The sequence below is a fragment of the Gavialis gangeticus genome, unplaced genomic scaffold, assembly GCF_001723915.1.
Source record: "Gavialis gangeticus isolate Ggan-Ray unplaced genomic scaffold, GavGan_comp1, whole genome shotgun sequence".
Taxonomy (NCBI): Eukaryota; Metazoa; Chordata; order Crocodylia; family Gavialidae; genus Gavialis; species Gavialis gangeticus.
The window spans coordinates 178,419,082-178,437,643 of NW_017729024.1; the positions used below are offsets into that span (position 1 = coordinate 178,419,082).

General features: G+C 46.8%; 1 protein-coding gene across 2 annotated transcripts in view; it reads right to left on the bottom strand.

Annotated features, from left to right (window-relative positions):
- Positions 1–18,562, bottom strand: part of ZBTB7C (zinc finger and BTB domain containing 7C) — a 193,436-nt gene that overhangs the window by 122,328 nt on the left and 52,546 nt on the right. Inside the window, exon 1 of one of the 2 annotated variants that reach the window (XM_019518139.1) lies at positions 12,447–12,893. The exons of the other annotated variant lie outside the window; for it this stretch is intronic. The gene's annotated coding sequence lies outside the window, so the exon portion shown is untranslated. Of the gene's footprint in view, positions 1–12,446; positions 12,894–18,562 lie in introns of those variants that run through there. 2 annotated transcript variants of the gene reach the window in all.

Genomic DNA, 18,562 nt, shown 5'->3' on the forward strand with positions numbered 1-18,562 from the left:
AAGACTAAACCTCTAAAATGATTGCAGGCTCCATGGTGAATGCAACAGCCTGGCAGCGTGATGGGTGGTCGGTCCTTCCCCTCTTCCCATCCTTACTGGGTTGCCCTGTCCTTCTTTTATTATTACCATTTATCTTTTATTTGTCATATGACTGCCCCCAAGAATCCCTTCAGCCTCTGTCTCCCTCTGTGTTAGGTGCTGTACAAACATGAGACAGGAAGCCTGATCCTCTGCTCCCATGGACCTTGGGTGGCCATTCAAACCAGGACAAGCTGGGCCATACTTCTGCTAGTATGGTGTTTTTACAATCAGTATGAATGAGAGGAAATGGCCATACAAGGTTCAGGGCAACAGTGATCAGTGCCCAGAGCATCTGCCTAGAAGGGTGGAGGCCAAATCCCCAGCTGGGGAAAATGCTGTAGCTCCATGGAGGTCAAAGAAGCTACACTGACTTATAGGGGATCAACCCCTTGCCTGTGGTTAGGCTGTAGGCTTGTCAGAGCAGGGAATCTGTAACCCCCGGCTAAACGCCAGACAATACCATGGATCTGTGCACATACAGCAATGGCATACTGCACTGTGCACCAGCTGTTTCACAAACAAGACAGGACGGAGTTGACTGTAAAAAATGGAACAAATGAGCACCCCAGACAGGACAGCATCACTGTCAGCCACTCACGAGAAGACTGAAAAGGGACCTGGTCCTGCCACAGTTACTCACATGAGTAAAACCTATTCAGAGGGCCGGGGCTGTGGTGAGACAGCTCACTCTTGGCTGAAATCCAGACTCTCCATCACTAGGTGTTTGTGTGGCACCCTGTGTAAAAATGCTCCCTATAAAGGGGTTAAACACAGTCCGTCGGTCAGAGAGCACCAGGACTATGGCAAGTCATGGGCAATCAGTGCAGTTCGGTGAACAGAGCACTGGACTGGCACCCTGGAGTCCACACTGTTGTTCTTTGCTTGATGCAAGACTGTGGACAAGTCACATGGGTCTCTGCCTCAGTTTTCCTGTCTGTAAAATGGGAATAGTAGCACTTACCTCCCCTTTGTAAAATCATAAGTTTGGAAGGGACCCCAAGGGGCACCGAGGCCAAACCCCAAGCAAAAGGTCTATCTGGGATTGGAATCAAGACCTCCTATACCCAAAGCAAGAATCAGGCAAACCCTTGAAGAGCCGCAGATGATGATGATGATCTCAGCATTTGCCACAGCCTCGCACCTCTGCTGCACTTCCAGGTAGAGTCAGGCAGCCTCAGAAGGGACAACATGCTGCCGGGTGCAAAGGGAAGGGCACCTCACTTTCAAGACCTAGGACCTCGATGCTGATTTAGCCCTTATTTAGCATCATCACTCCTCTTTAATTGCAATATAATTGCAACAAAATGTTGTGGGCGGGGCTTCAAATATAGCACGAACAGTCCAAATCTTTAGCCCTAAAAGAGAAAAGCACCTCACTATTCTTCTTCCTGATTGAGGGTACATTTGTTTTTAGGACTAGAGCTTTCTAAACAGTTGAAGAGACTGCTCAAAGTTCACCAGTTATGTAGGCACAGGCATCCTGGCATTATTGCTCTGATAACTGATTTCATGTGATGTAAAATTGTAAGATGCTTTAAGTGGCCAAGAAGAGAGGGGAAAATGCCCTACCAGCACAGCCCAGCAATAACGGCAATGATTATTAGGCAATAATTGATTCATCCAATACTTTCACAAACCAGACCAGATTTTGAAAGTGACAGACTCCAGCCTTTCATGTGGCACATTATTAGAGGCTCTTTCTCTGTCTCAGAAAGGATACGGCTAGCAGATCAAAGGTCAGACATTTCAAGGAGTAAATTGGTTTAATGTGGCTGCAGATAGCCTCCTGAAACCTAATAAATATGCAGTGAAATGGAAGGAGAGAAAATTGTGGACAAGAGAGACAATTACTTGGAACCCAGGATAAGAGCATCCTGGGCTCAAATTAATCAGTGCGAGGGCGCTCTCTCTTTGCATCCCTGCAGTAGATTTAGCATTCATAACAGGTGCCAGGTTGTCGGCCCAGAGGCTCAGGGTCTCCATTTGCACACCAAATGGGCAAAACGCAGGCACAGACACTGAAAGCATCACTGCAGCCACCTCTAGAGCTCAAGGGATAGTGTGGTATCCACGCTGCCTTCAGTCCTTGGGCTCTTTGCCCTGCCGACTCTACAACAAAGCTTTAATCCCAATAGCAGCTTCCCGATTGTGGCCCCCTTGGGCTGGCCCCAAACCCCTAACGTCTTCCAGCTACATGATGGCGGTTGCTTGTTGACATGGCTGATGCTGGTATTGGTGACTGCAGCTATAAGCAAAGGAAAAGTTGAATCAATTTAAAATAGAGGGGGAGCGTCCTCCTTCTGTTATGAAGTAACTCATTTGCATACTCTTGGAGTGGTATAAATTAGCTCAATGGCTGTAACTGGTTTTGCTGCATCTGTATCACTCCAGTGTAACAGTTCCACTTGTACCCCTATCATTTGATAGTGGTACAATTGCTACATCTGTCTACTTTAGCGGTGCCCGAACTTCCAGCCCCACAGGCTGGATGAGTGGCACGTGGTTGGTCCACAGGGGGATCCCACGTGCCATCCTAACCATGTATGCTGAATTTAGCCACGCTGGCCTGACCCCATGAGCTGGCTGCACCCAATGTGGAGTGACGCTAAGTGCCAGGGCAGGCCCACATTATCTGGCCCTCAGGTCTTCCCCCAGGTCTGTAAACTTGGCAATAAAGGAGCATCAATTAATGCTGGCAGCACTCCCCTGCTGCCAGATTTCCAGACCCTTGGGGAGCTCCACAGGCTAGATAGGGCCCATGGGCTGAGCACCACTGGCCTATCTCCATAGGTTTGGAGACTTTTATCAATTGAGTTTAGATTATCTTCCTTGTAGCTGGCACAAGATTTTATCTTCCAACAGGAAAAGACTTAGGTCTCTTTGTATAATCAAAAGCTGAGAATGATTTTTTCCCCCTACAAGACTACAGATGACTGGAGCACCACTGGAGTTATGATCTTGCTGGTACCAAGCAGGGGAACTTAGGCTCCTGATACCAGACATGATTTTTATTTAGACCGGTTTCTAATCAGCATTACTGGAGCTCTCAATTTAATTCAGGTTCTCACAGTATTTGATGCTTCCCCCACAGCTCCAGTTGCTGGAACCACCTTACAAGTTCATAATCTCAGCTTTCATTATAAAAGGCCATTTCCAGCCTTTGTGGGTAGGGAAAAGAGTTTGAAAATGTGAACCTCCCAGTGCTCTAACATGCTCATTTAAATAAAAAGGCAGAATTTGTTGAATCTCATGACTCGAGATCAGGATTTTTAGGGCTCATTCCTGTGAAATACTTACTGTTGGCAACACTGGAAGCCTTTTGTGGTTGGTTTGCTTTAAATGCTTCCAATGACTGAGAGGAAAGATCCCCTGCCTAAAGAGAGACAGCCTTTCAATTACAGCTGAAAAATCCCCCACTCCATTTATCACCTCCTCCAAAGAGACCTGTTGCACCAACAGGGAAGACAAGACATGCTGCTCCTGGTAGATTGGAGATAAAAAATGGAAGGAGAGAACCTTTAGCATAAACCACTCAGTCCTTAAGGACGCTCAAAAAGTCAGTACTCCTTTTTATTCCCTTTGCAGGTCACCTTTAACAGATGAATCAGTGTGCTGCAGCTCTACTTATCACTGGTCAGCTGGATAGCCTGATAAGAATTAAGTACAGTAATCCACCCGAGATGCAGCAGCAGAACCTCAGCTGAGGGATCACATGGGAATACTCCGAATGCTGTTTTCTAAGGGCTAAATTGCAGCTGTAAAATCTGCCTGGTATAAGGGTAGGGTGGAGCTGCATCGCTTTAGGAGCAGGTCAGAAACCCACAAGCGAGAGCCACAGATTGGACCCAGTCTTCTTGCCTTGGGAGGCGGGAACATCTGGAGCAACGCTTTCAACACAGAAGCAGATGACTTGCCGCCCTGGGCTGACTCGGCAATGAGGTCCAGAGTGGGTAGACCCCAACCTGGCCCCTGCTATGCCTGGGCCCACCCACCCCGTGTTGACTTGCGCAGAAGGAGAGGAGCTCACGAGGGGTGGAGGAGGAGCCAGATACGCCACTGCTTCCTGCACAGCTGGCAAGCAGTATTCTTGCCCCGAGCTATTTGTGTGGATGTTTCCCCAATGAATTACACATCCTGACAATATAATTTGTATCTGGGGAACCTGGAGCAATTACAAAATCAACCCAAACACTATTTTATTTCACAAGATTTAGCCCTTAGTTAGCATCGTCACTCGGCTTTAATTGCACTATAATTAATTGCAACAAAACTGTTTTGAAAGTGCCTGTGAACAGCTGAAAGGCTAGGATATTGCAAGGATCCTGCTTCTCTGCTGCCACGAATGTAAAGCAAATACCTACAGGAAATTTATGGCTTTTTTTCAATGTGACGGCCTTTTTAGCCATTTGCTTTAGCCACCCTCATCACAAAGATCTCACCGTCCCCTTTCAGACAGCCCTTCCTTGCAAGAGACCTAATCAACTTACTTGGCAGAAAGGTAAATTGAGGCACAGAGGGATTAATCTAAAAGGGGGCTCTTAAAAGGAGTAAATGGAGGGTTAGCAAGATCTGTTGGCTGGAAGTTAAGGTTAGGCAATTTCAGTCTAGAATGAGGTCAGACTTCTGTGAGAGTAATTAGCCATGGGAACTCGTTAGCAAAGGGCCTGCTGGATTCTCTGTCACTGCAAGCATTTCTGTTGAGGCTGGGTGTCTTTCTAAAAGAGGTGCTGAGCCCAGCCAGAAGTGATGGAGGTCATGCAGGATTCATGGGCTGGGTTTCTGTGCTATGCAAAATGCTGGATGAGCTTGTCATAGTGGTCCCTTTCTGGCCTTCACACATATGAAGTGAGCCAGTGGCAGAGATGGGAACAGACCCCAGGACTCCTCCCTAGATGATACTGCGATGGGTCAACCAGGAGTGGGGATGTCAGAATCACAGGAAAATGGGACGGGAAGGGGCTTCAAGAAGTCACCTGCTCCAACCCTCTGCTCGAGGCAAGATCAGCTCTGTCCAACCCATCCCAGATAAATTTGTGCCTAACCTACATTTAAAAACTCCCACTAGCAAGAGACTCCATAAGCTCCATGGAAGGAGAGAGGGGAAACTGCCCTACCAGCACAAGAGGTTTTCACAAGGCCTGACACGAATGTGCTTAGAGCTGATTCCTGCAGCCGGCCTATTCTCAGGTCTTTCTAGGACCCCATCTTGCAGGGATGGGCCACTCTGAAGGGTGAGTGGATAGGTCAGCCTTTATGTCAGCCCATCCTCAGTCTTCCTCATGTGACGGCCAGTTCGTGCCACACATCATGGTGGTTTCATCATGAGGCCATTTGTCCACAGGGAACGGGATTGTAACAGGCTATTGCCAGCAATGAGATGCTAACAGCTGTAGAGCACTTTGGCTTCCTAATGGATTCCCACTGCTGGCCTAGAATACGTTAAGTATTATATTCCTTAATACACCGACTTCTTCAGATGACTCCCACTCCTGAAAGAAATTTCCCTTTTCCCTACTATGGCCGTTTACAACCTCCAAATCTCCTTTTTCCTCCACGCTCTGTGAGCGTAGTCTGATAGCAGGTGTCCCACATGCTACAACAGGTAGGCCCATTTTGGTGGCTTCACACCAAAATAAAAATAAAAGCAGTAAGCAATACATACCTCATCATCAGAGAACAAGGCCCCAGCCCTGCTCAGTGCAAAGAATAATTGATTATAAAGGAAAGCAAAACCAACCTATTTCCTCGCAATGCATCCCCTTCTAGCATTTCAGTTCCTACACCTACCTAAGCCTTTCAGGCACTAATCCTTGCTCAAATGGACTTTCAAGGGTCTTATACATTTTAATCTTTCAGAACAGGCTATGAAAACAGCTCTCACACAATTGTGGGGCATTCATTAGAAAACGAGAAGTGCCAAATTTATCTCAGGCTGCTTAGAGTTTCATCACCTGGTCTCGCTCTAATTGGAAGGCAGAAATGTACCTATTTCCACCCCTACTCAGAGGCTTTAATAAACAATGATTATTCCTGTGCTCAAAACACAGCTGCGCTATAAATCCATTGAGTGCTAGCAGGGTGTACAGAAAGTTTGGGAATGACAACACAGCCAGGAAGCAGAAACAAAAGCGTGTGACCAACTTAACCGATCACATGGCATGAATATGGAGGAGCCAACAGATGAGATGCGTTGTTTGCAAATTAAAGCTATTGGGAAAATGTCTTCTTTAAACAGCATTCGATGAAAAAAGGGATCCATTTTTCCAAGTATTTCTTCTAAGAAAGGGTCCTGTATTTTTGATCAGCACTATTCACTACCAATGCAAACAGTTGGAAAAAAGAAAAAGCTCAGGCAAAGCCTACCTATGTACAACATGCATGTTCCCAGAAATCAGCACCAGTCTGGCAATAAGCCTCAAACGCTGTCTGCATCAGGTGCTGCTTCTGCCCTTAGAACTGGCCTGTTACAAGGTCTCTTTAAGGTACAGATGCTCCACACAGTCTCTGAATGAGAGAAGAGCCGTTATCCCCATTTTACAGATGGAGAACTGAGGTAGAAAGAGGTTCAACCAGTTTCCCCAAGTCACCCTAAAGAACAGAGCAGGAACTTGAACACACTGCTGTCTAGTCTTAGGCTAATACCTTAACCACAGAGCCAACCTTCACAGAGCACCATCTGCAGCAAACGGGTTATGGGGAACAATTTGTCTTCAATGAGGTCTGTGCACAGAGAGCTTGCAGGGGCCGACTCTTAAGTGACTTGTCCAAGGTTACTAAGGAGGGCCTTCAGTCTGCAAGGCCTTCAGTCACCACTCTTTTCCGAGACTGGCTGGACAGAAAGGTGAAGACTGAGAAGACAAGATTCCCTGTTGTATAAATGAACAGCATCATCCCATGGATTATCAGGCACGTCACCTCCTGCGTCCTTGGAGGTGCTAGTAGTGTCGCTCGGCTGCATTTCATGGCCCTCACCCTGTAGTAACCAGTCAGATGACATGTCCAATCAACCAAGCCATACGAAAGAGGAGAGGCCATTGTTCGCCATAAGCTTGCATCAATACGGATGTTGGGATTTAATGTACAGTATGTTGCTGGGCTCCTGCCACAAGGTCACTTATTGGTAATAATACCTGGCATTTCTGGTGCTTTCTCTCTCTAAAGCACTTTTCCTCCCAGCATCCTCATGAAGGTTTTAATTATTATTCATTATTTATGATGCAGAGGGTGTCAGAAGGGTTAAGGTGTTGCGTGACCTATGCAGTGGCACGAGTCCAAGACCAGCTTTGGAAGCTGCTCATAGTCAACTCAGTTGTAAATGGGCACAAGGTCATTCAGCCTAGGGAGTCAAAGCAGGCTGCCTTCTGCCTACATCATGCGGGATGTGCCACCAGATACAGAAGCTGGCCTGCTTTAACATCCTTTGCTGGACAGACTCTTCGGCTAGGGTGAGACTTTAGCTTTTTTAGTTTTGATTTTTACTCAGGTGGCAGCTAAGAGGGAGGTTTCCAATGCACTGGGCATCATACAAACACATAACAAAAGGATGATTCCTGCTTCAAAAGCTTAAGACCTAAGACAGGCCCATCCAACTGGTGGCCCATGGGCCACATGTGGTCCATGAGTGGGTTAATCTGTGGCCCCGGGGCTCCCACCCACATGCTGCTCCCCTTATCACTCCAGCTGCACCAGGTGCTTTTTTCTGTGCCGGCCCCGGGGGGTGGGAAGGGCACAGCAAAGCCCAGCCTGCAGTGCTGGGACAGTCTGTGGCACGAGGCAGCCCTTGTTGAGCTGAGAGTGGGGGTTGTCCACCTGTGCAGTGGAGGAGGGCTGCTCGCACACGTGCTGGGGCAGTGTAGAGGGTGGGAGACCATGTGGTGGCAGCCACCCTGGGGACCCATGGCTCACACTATGACCTGTGGCCCCCAACCTCTCAGAAGTTGGACAGCCGTGTAAGACAAAAGCAAACATGGGGATTCAATAAACTGCAGCGGGAGCATCAGGGGAGTGCAGGATTAGCCTAATAAGCAGCAGGCACTGTGCACCAACCAGCTGAACCAGAGGCTGGGTTTGAGGGCAGGGCGGGGGGATGACTTCTTTGCCAGAAGGGGAGTGAGTGGCAAAGCCAGCGACAGAGCTTGGGAGCATCAAGCAAAGCCAGAAATTTCGACTGGCCCGTTCAAGTCAGGCAGGGGCTCCACTGTGCAACTTGATACACCTTGGTCACAGGTGCCCAGATACCTTGGTGGCAGGCTCAGTGGGGATATACAGTGAACATGGGCGTGTGCTGCTTACATAGCCGGGAAGCCGGCCAACCTCCATCCCTCCACCCAGTAAGCTCCAATATCTCTGTGCACAATGGTCTCCTCCCCCGGGGTTATGACTGGGCCTCTCCCCAAACCTATATATTTGGGGAGTGAGGGGGAGCATCAAGTAGGTCCACTGACTCTTCTGAGTCATCCAAAAAGTAGCCTGACCTTCCGCCTCCGCACATGCACGCACAGGTACACACATGCATGCACACACACATGCACGTGCGTGCTCACGCACACTGTAAAGAGCAGCCATGAAGGCAAATATTCCCTCTTCCTCTTCAGAAGCTACCCTTTATACTAAGCCCAGAGACAGAAATGGCCTGTAAGTCTTGGGGTCTGACTATGCTCACAGCTCTGGCAGTGCTACGGGGCCCTAAAAACAGGAACGACCCGCAAACACCAGGAAGAACGGAAACTTGGAGGGGCTTACATCCTCCCAGCCCCGGGATCACAGCATGGAGCTGAGGCCACGAGGCCACTTTCCTCTTGAGTGCCAGAGACACAAAGGGATTTGCCCTGGAAAACAGCTTACGCCTGACCTGTACCAATTTGTTCGGAGCTGCTTGTATCTTTAGAGACAAGAAGCAAAGCCTTTTTCTTCCTGGGGGGAGAAGGGGCGGTTGTTCATTTGAGTGAAATTAAAAGAGAGCAGACATGTGAAAGATACTCTCAGGCACCCTGTTCCAGTAAGAAATAAAAGAGCTCTGACTAATAGGAGTCTCCAAATTGCTCTTGGCAGAAATATCCCAGCCCCAGATCCCCTCCCTCTATTCAGCTCTAAAGCTCACAGCCAGAAGAAAATAAGCCGCGCAGCTCTATCTCACTGACCAAACCTGTACTGTTGCGTAGCTCAGGGAAAACACTGCAAACACTTCTGTACAATTATACACCTGTGTAATTACTGTAAACACAGACTGGACCCCGCCATGCACTGCTTCACCTTAACCCTGGATTGCTCCTTAGCCTAAAAAGACAAGGAAAGAAATCTCTGTCTGTCGTTGGGTTTAAAAGTGCAACCTGACTTCAAATGTGCTGGGTAAAACGGTCCTCATACTTACTAGGAGTTAACTTGCTCACAAAAAATGAAGACTGTGTGTAGCATTGTCGGCAAGGACAGAGGGCCCCCACCTGAAGCTCTGAGTCACATAAGTACAACCAGATCCTTCAAATTAAAGCTGAGATCGACCCTTTGCCTCCTGCCAATGCAGAGGAACACTGACACCACTGTGTTGTTCTAGGGGAAGATGATCAAGCCAAATGGCCCTCAGACATTACTGCTGGCGCTCTTTTTTAAATCGAAGATCCCTTTGCTAGAACTGAGATGAGTTAAAATGCCAGTTGCCATCAGTACAGCAGCCTGGAGAGTGCTTGCTAAAATCATCACCTGTGCTGCTGCATTCATTTATGCTGTGATCTCATTTATGATCCTTTGGCGTTTTAATGACTGTTCCTACAATCAAGTTTAAAGAAACCTGTCTCTCAGTGACATATTATTGGAATTACTGGAGTGACTACAAAAACCAGGGGAAAAGACTCTTCTTTGTTTTGAACATATTTTAACACCTCCCTCTATTTAAAAAAAAAGACATTTACATTTCTGAAATCTGCCATTTATTCATTTAAAAAACAAGCACGAAACCTTTAAGGGTGGGAGGGGTGGGGGGATTTGGAGGAGCATTAAGGGACAGAGGCGCCTAAAACCCACAGAAGCTCCTTGGAAAATCCCACCCTCACAGGGTTAATGTTAGTAAGATTTTTAAACTTGTAGTGCTGGATTAGTCATCTACACCTGTGCAAAGGAAGTGCCAAGTGGCTGTAGCTGCTGCCCAATGAGAACGGCAACTTTTTTTTCACATATTTTGCACTGGTACAAAGGGAGGAAGGAAACTGGGATGTGAAGTGGGAGATTAAGGACCGATCTGGGAAACGGCAAGAACCATCTCTTACTTACATGAGTAGCTCCATGGAGACCCATGAACCCACATGCATGGCAAAGAACCACTGGCACGAGGTAGTGTTTGCAAGGTCGGACCTTGAGCACTGTGCTTTGCATTATTTCAGGTGAAACTGGTCTGTGTTGGTGAACATGTGTGGACTACTGGGGGATCTGCTCCATCTGGACAGCCTGATCTCATATGCAAACACCACCTTGTGTTGAAACACTGACCGGCACAGACTGGGCTCTGATGGGCCCAGTGTCTTGCAGCAAGGGAACTGGCACTGAGTGGTTTGGGAAGGAATAGTACAATCTCACGAGACCGCTCTGCATCTTTCCAAATTCAATCTGAGAGCCACTCCTCAGTGCGGAGGGGGCTGCATGTCACAAAGGCCCCAGATTTCTAGGAGCGCTACACAATACAAACCGTAACCAGCTCTCGTGACACCCCTGTGCAACACGTCAGGGTTTATAATCTGCCTTTCCCACTGGGGGCAACTGATACACAGAGAAGTTAAACGACTGGCTTGGGGCAGAGCCCTTAGCTGGTAAACTTGTCAGAGAAACTCTCAGGGAACTCAACGGAGGACATTCCCCCATGGGATGACAAGTCTGGGATTAGGACTCGGGAAACTGGGTTTTTCCAGCACTGAATTTCATCAGCCAGGCTACACCAACAACATTCATGTCCAGGGCCCCGCATTCAAACTGGCCTGGGACATGGGTGACTGTGACTTTGATGTTCTCCAACTATCCCCTAGCAGGCAATCATTCGCTTTGCAGAATCGCCATGCGGCTTGCTCTGCTAGGAAAAGGCCCTGTCATGGATTTGTCATGACTTTCCATAGGCCCTGTCCAGGCTTTAGCTCATTAACAGCCCCATAATGCAATAAAGAGAAAAAAGGATGTATTGCAACTGCTTGCATTCCCCTGTCACCATAGCTTACACAAGGACAGGGCAAATTCTACTTCTCTTCACAACCATATAACTTAGAAACGTGTGGGCTGATTTGTGGCTGTACAAACACAGCTCAGAAGAAAGCAGTGACTCAAAGACTGTTGAGCACTAGTTATTCCTTTCCTGCTGCAAAACCTTAAAACAGCCAAGTCCTGTTGTAAATAAGAACGACTCAAACTCCCTAAGCAAGGAATCGTGGGGACAGTTAGTGCAGTATCAGCAGCACAGCTATGGGAATTACCCCCTCGTATCTCGTGTAGCTATCCTGGTACCAGAATTTAGGAGGGCTTTTCTACTACCAAAATAGCACTTACATTTCCAGGTAGAAAATTAACTGCACCTAAAGGTGTAACGCTACATTGGAAGCGTCTCGGCATCCCATTAGCTGAAAAAGAAGACAAAACATCCGCAGAGCCGCTCCCAGCGATTCAAACCTGAACTCCAAACGAGGATGACCCAAGGCTTCAAGATAAAGTCCTTCTTGTTTCCCGCACACAATTACTGCTTTCTGCATTGACAACAGAAAGCAAATCCACCTGAACTGCACTTGAAACACCCCAGCCAGTGCAGCAAGAAGGATTATGCTGTAGAGCAGCACAAGATCCAAATGATTCAGTGAGCATTTGGGCAGCTGCGACATCAAGGCTTTAAAGTTTTAGACCTACAGATATTGAAACTAAAATATTAAAAAATATAAGGATGTTGATCATTTTTACAAGTTTTGCTTTTGCTCAGAACCAGGCTGCCTTAGCAACATAGGAAACGAGGAGGTGCCTTTAACCCCCATCATCTCCCAGGTAAAAAAAATAAATAAAATTTGAATCGAACTTGCAAAAACCCCACACAAATCGAGACACCGTATTGTCCAGATGTTGACAGGCAGCCAAGATCTCCATGCTCGGTAAGGATTCGAGTCACCCAACAAATGAATCAGAAAGAGAGCATCACAGGTTCCAGTTGGAACAGCAATTAAAAATGTGCACACGTTATGAGAGATGATAACAGGAGAGCCGCACAGCTCCGAGCGCACTGAAGAGCCGTTGGAAATAGCCTCTGAGCTCGAAATTCAGGCTGGTCCGCCTCAGTTAAATACCCTGCAAGAAGCACTGCAAGGAAAGGACCGCAGGCGCAATGTGGAAAAGTGCAGCATCCGACCCACCTTTTCTCCAGCGGTCTGGCCCCTTTCTCTCCCTCGGTGCGTTGCCTATCATAAAACTTGCTGCTTTGTTTTAATGGGAAGCTGGCAAAGGCTGCTCCTTGGGCGTCTGCAGCAGAGGGAAGATTGTCATTGATTTGTGTGAGGAAAGTTAAGCCTTTCTAGGAGCGGTTCTGCGAGCTCACTCCCACCACTCCCTCTGAACCAAAAGTATTTGGCTCTGAGCCCTTGCTGTCCACCTGTACTATTAAGGGCTAAACAGCATGTGGGACATGCACCAATTTTCCCAGCAGCTTTCATGATTCTTTTTCACCCAAGCAAATGACTTTCCTTGGAAAGATTTTTTTGTTTAAGAAGAAAAAAAAGGCAAATCAAGTATTTAGACTTCTGACCATTCCCTTAAAGCCAGAGCTTCTCAACTGGCACAGGTTTTTTTTTGGAGTCAATGGAGTTATGCTGATTTACACCTTTAAAGACACAGATGATGTCTTAGTGTGCATGCATGCCTTAAAACACAGCTACTGGGCATTAATCCATGGAGAAGAAAAGAAAATGAAGGTAAAAAGCCCGTAAGTGCAGCTTTATTTTAGAAAATAAGACCCAACCGGCAGTCCTGGTCTGGGCAATTATATCACACCTTAGGTGGTGGGGAAGGCACAGGGCAAAGAGCCTTTAAGCTTAAATGGGTACAATAATCCCTTCCAAATGCACAGCCTGAAGTTCCTCAGAGCCTTTAACACAATTTGTATATAGTAAAGTAGAGAGAGAGAGAAAAATTAGCTTGCGCATGTACAGGGCATTAGGGACAAGGAATGACACGGCTGACAGCCCACCAGAGATCCATGCTTTTGTCCAGGCTTTTAAATCCACCTCCGTATGAGAGTCATTTTTGTGCAGAGGCCTTATGCCCAGTCCACCAGGGTCTTACTCAGGGGAGGAAAACTTATTTCTGCCCTGCAGGTCTGCCTCCCCGCGTGCCAGGGTTACTGTTCAGCTCCACCAGCGCGAAAGGCAAACCAGGTCCACTTTTACTTGTATTGCAATAGCATGCAGAGACGTTGGAGTAGTGACCACGTTGTCTTTGGCACTGTGAAGACAGCAGAGACGGGCTCTGTACTGGCTGGCTTACAGTCCAAACGCACAAGACAAACAGAAGTGAAGCGGCAAACAAAGGCACAGGGGAGCTGCAGCGACTTGCATGTGGTCGTGGAATGGATCCGTGGCAGACCTGGGGACTGAACTGCCAGACACACTGCCACCCCGACCACAGGGGAAACACTTGCACAATACAAAGGTGCTCACCCAAACAATACTTTGCAGGAGAGCAACCTTTTCAAAGACACAGGTATTTACACAGCTTCACCCTTTATGCTCCGGTTCCTATCATTCTTCCGCTACATGCAATTCGAAGTTAAGTCTCAATGTATCAAGAGGAAGACTGCAAACACTGATAATCTAACATTATTTGCGTTCTGCTCTGAATTATGATGACAAAGACAGAATGAGAGATTAAAAAAAATAAAGATACAGTACAGCAAAAGAAACTGGTTTGGCACTGGTATATATTCCAGGCTTCTGATTGCTGGTCTATGCTATAAAATTATATTTTTTTAAAAGCCAAATCACAGCCTTAGCCTCATTAAATATGTTATTCAGGGAGAGGTTTCTAGCGCAGGAGTGCAAAAATACCCTGATGGCAGCACAGGGCTCCCATATGACGATATGAGGAGGTCAGATCTGTTTTGAAACACTCCCTTCAGGCCCTCTTCAGTTGGCCAAAAACCCAAGGCTGCTTCCATTCCCACACCCAGCTCGCTATCTCCAGCTTCTCTTGACTACTGGGTTTCTAAGGAGTGTCTGGGTAAATCAGCAAGCCAAGTCAGTGCAAACAATACGCCTGGCCCCAGATAAGGCAAAAGCAAAACTTGGGCTTTCTCCAGTAAATGCCAGGCTGCTCCTGCAATGGGGAGCAACACAAATGGCCAGCCACTGCTTTTCCCGTTACTGCCATGGAGCCCACTCCCTCGCACGCCCCATGCCCCTACTGATTTCAAACAGGAGTGAGCAGTGTGCAAAGAATGCAGGATCCAGAGCACACAATCAACGCTCCTGTCGGCCCTGCTCCAGAGAAGCGGATGAGGCTTTAGGAGCAGCGTGCCTTGGTGAGCAGCGTTCTCAGGTCTTCTTGGGGCAGAACAAAGCAACATCAAAAAGGACGTAGCAGAATTTGAACAGGGACAGAGAAGGGCGGCCACAAGGATCGGGGTATGAAGCAGTTGCCAGGCTAGGGGAGACAAAAAGGCTAGGACTCCTCAGTTTGGAAAGGAGGAGGAGGCAGCAAGGGGGATCCCTAGGGCAGGATGTGATTGATAGAGGTTTATACAATCATGAAGGGTGTGGACCCAGTTAACAGTGAACTGTTAGTCACCGAGTCCCAGAATGCCAGAATAGAAATGAGTAGGAGGAAAGTTTAAAACTAATAGGAGCAAGTTCTTTTTTTTTTACACGTCTCATGGTTAACCTGTGGAACTCACTGCCGCAGGAGGCAGTGACGGCAGGCTCTGAAAAGGACTAGATGAATTCACGGAGAAGAGATCTATTAACAGCTGTTGGACAAAAGAGTCAGAGAGATTTCCTCTGGCATCTCTAAACCAACAATGGTGGATGGTGGGAAGGGTGATGAATAGGGGAGAGATCACTCGAGATGGATCCGGTTCAGTGCTCGTCCTCTAAAGCATCCACTCCTGCCACTATCTGAGACAACACAGCTGTCTAGATGGACCACTGCTCTGACCCATGCTGGTACTTCTTACGGTCTTAACAAGAGGCGAACAGCCCTCAACTTTCTCATAGCAGCAGCCAAAGGGATGTGGCATTTACTGGACAAAACTGAGCAAGAGGGAGGCCTGAGGAAGACTCAGAGTAAGAGGCACCACAGAGAAAGGCCTGAACTAGAGCTGGTCAACGTTTCTTGCAAAAAAAAAGCACCCTTTTTTGTGAAAAAAATGACTCTCTCACAAACAAATCTGTTAGTAAAATAAATACTCTAGTTGCCACCATTTCCTGCACTGCCTGAAATATTCCATTCTGATTTTTAATGGCAATTTGACCAATGTTTTTAGCCAACCTACGTCCTAATCATCTGTATACCTAAACCCACCTGTTCTTACCAAAAATGCAGTTTTCAGTGAACGACAAAGACATATCAAAAATCATTGTGATGAAAAAATCGGGCAACCTTTAGTGGAAAATGGGTCCATTCCAGACCCTGCAAAAGCAATTACTACATTCTTCATAACATTGATTTCTTGAGTGTTTGGCAAGAGCTACTGAGGACAAACACGGCTTCTCATCTGCCAAGGACAAGGACAGCATACTTCTAACATGGCAGGAGACAAGAGTAGCAGCAGGAAAGGAGAGAAGTGCATTGCTAATTTGACCTCTTGTAGGTTACTGGTTGCAATAAGACACTGCACCTACTCAGTTTGCCTATAGTCTACTAAAAATAATGAATTAATACAAAACTGTTATGTCTGCTTCTCAGTCACATCAGTACAGTCGTCAAAAGTCACAGAGTCCTAGAGTTGGAAGAGACCTTGGTGGTCACCAGTCTAATCCCCTGCACAGGTATGCGATGTACTAGTCCTATAAATCCTGGATTTGAAGTTTATTTGTACCTACAGAGCTTCAGCTACAGACAGTAGCCAAGCGACCTCTTTTCAAGGAATTTTTTTCCCCTTCAAAATTATAAAATAGAGTTTCATCAGATTGAACTTTGTCTTGGGGGAAAATTGTATGGGTGCATGTTTTGTTTCTTTAACATTTTGGAACAAAACATTTCAGGAAAACTCTTTTTAATTTTGTTTTGCCATTTCTCATCTTGAAAGCATGGGTTTTACCCCACTTCCTAAGTTTGTGCTAGCTCACTATTTAAAATGTCCCCATACTGGCAGGTCCATTGAAAAATGCTATTTTTCTTCTATAAATCAATATTATTAATATTGAACCCTTCCTTGTAGACACTGGGATAAGGCAAATCTTATGGATGAATTTCCCTTGTAATAATGAGAGGTTTCAGAGTATCCAGAGATCTGTCCAGCTAGAGCTAAAATTAGAAGTTATCTATTCCAAGTCACAGAGAACGACTATCTGTAGCATCCAGATCATGTTTACATACAGAAACAGATTCAAAGCATAAGTTACCTGCTGCCAAAATATTCACAGCCAAAAAAATCAGGTTTATAAAAAAGCCAACTAAAATCAATGTCAATTAAGTCTTTATTTAAAATAATGTTACTGGAGTCCAAATGATTTTCTGGTGCACATTATTTGAAATGATAATGGTTGCAATCCAGAGTTACCCTGAGGGATCTCAAATTGTTTATTTACTGCCAGATCTGCAGCTGGTGTACATAAATGAGGTCCCAGTGTCTTCAGCCGAACTGTATATTAGCCAAGCATCTGCCACTTAATACCCAGTTTGAACTCCAGACAGGGAAACAAGCCCACAGCCCACACCTCCATTGAGCAGGATGACCTACTGCATTGGGGATGAGAATCATCATTTACACATTAAATGGGTTTTAAAGAGACCTGAGTGAAAGGCTTTGGAGAGTGTAAGAGCAGAGCAGAACCTCTGCTCAGCCCATGAGCTGAACCTTACAGTGACAGGGCAAATGTTTAGGTGACTTTCCATTTGCTCCTAGTTCTGATCTAAATGCAAGTAGCTAAAGCAGGATACAACCTCTCTCTGCAGGATCCCTTGCCCAGTTGTACAGGAAGATTGCTAATAGGTTGGGCATTCGCTGAGGCACTGGCAGACCTAGGTTCAATTTCCTCCTCTGCCCCTGGCTTCTTGTGTGACCCTTGGGGAAGCACCTAGCCCCTCAGTTCCCAAACTCTAAAAGAAGGATAATTCCACTTCCCTTCCTCCTGTGTTGGGGTGCAAGAATAAATGCACCCCAACACATCAACTCCCCAGCAGAGTTGAGGCTACAGCACTGAAAGCTGTGCTCATTTCATTGCAGTGAATTGTGGTTTGAGTGCAGGAAGCATTTGGCCCCTAAACAGTGCGCGGGCCGTGTTTGACACACAAGTGGTATCGGTGCCTGCTCCTATAGGCCTATGTTATAAATCAAAGAAAGGCATACATAACTCCTTGAATGACTGCTGACATAAACACTTTATGACCCAGCTAGATTATATACTCCTTAAAGAAGTAGACAGTTCACCTTACTGATTTCTACTGCTTAAATATCCTTTTATTTTCAGAGGTAAGGTCTTCAGAGCAGAGAGCATGCTTCAATGACAGGACCATGTGGGTCCTCCCAAGAATGAATGAATCTTACATGAGGTCAAGGTCAAAGGTCCACTTGAGCCTCCCCAGCCACTAGGCTAGTGTAGATAAGGCCCAGTAGCTTTATAGCCTATCACACACGAGGAAGAGATGTGGTCAACACTATATCCCACCACTTTTGGTGCCGCAACTTATATGACCAAGTTCCACTTACAGTCATGTCAATGTGGGGGTAGCTTTTGACATGACTCCAGAGCAGGGCCTGAACTAATGCCTCCAATGCTCTGACTGCCCTGCCATCACATCTCTAACCATAAATGAGAGCACACGTAACTAGTGTTATTTATCATTTACAGTGTAGTAGGGGTTAGGGTTGGACTACCCAACAATAGGGACAAGTCCTGATACATAGTTTCATAGTTAGTCCGGTTGAAAGGGACCTGAGCAGATCATCAAGTCCGACCCCCTGCCATGGTAGGAAAGAGCACTGGGGTCAAATGACCCCAGCAAGGTGTTCATCTAACCTCCTCTTAAAGACCCCCAGGGTAGGGCCAGCACCACTTCTCTTGGAAGTTTGTTCCAGACCCTAGCCGCCCTGACAGTGAAGTAGCGCCTCCTGATATCTAGCCTGAATCTGCCCTCTACCAGCTTCTGACCATTATTCCTGGTCACTCCTGGTAGTACTTGGGGGAACAGTGACTCCCCCAGTGCCTGCTGCTTCCCCTGACTAGTTTGTAACAGGCCACTAGATCCCCCCTCAGCCTTCTCTTGTGGAGGCTGAACAGGTTCAGCTCCCATCGCCTCTCCTCGTAGGGCCTGCCCT